Raw genomic sequence first — 251 nt, forward strand, 5'->3', positions numbered from 1 at the left:
GAATTTATAAAGTTAAAAAATATGCATCTATATTTAATGAGAACAAAATATATTTTAAAAACAGAATAACAGTTGATTATAATTGGTTAAAATCAGTTTTAAATAAAAATCATTACAATAGTATTGCCTAACAACAAGTACTAATAATAATAACTTTTTACTAATTGCCATTCATATTATTAATAACCAATTAAAAAATATTATCGCAATAATCCTAACGGCCATAGGCGTATCAATTCACACAGAATGTA

The sequence above is a fragment of the Cryptomeria japonica genome, chromosome 9, assembly GCF_030272615.1.
Source record: "Cryptomeria japonica chromosome 9, Sugi_1.0, whole genome shotgun sequence".
In the NCBI taxonomy this organism is placed as follows: Eukaryota; Viridiplantae; Streptophyta; class Pinopsida; order Cupressales; family Cupressaceae; genus Cryptomeria; species Cryptomeria japonica.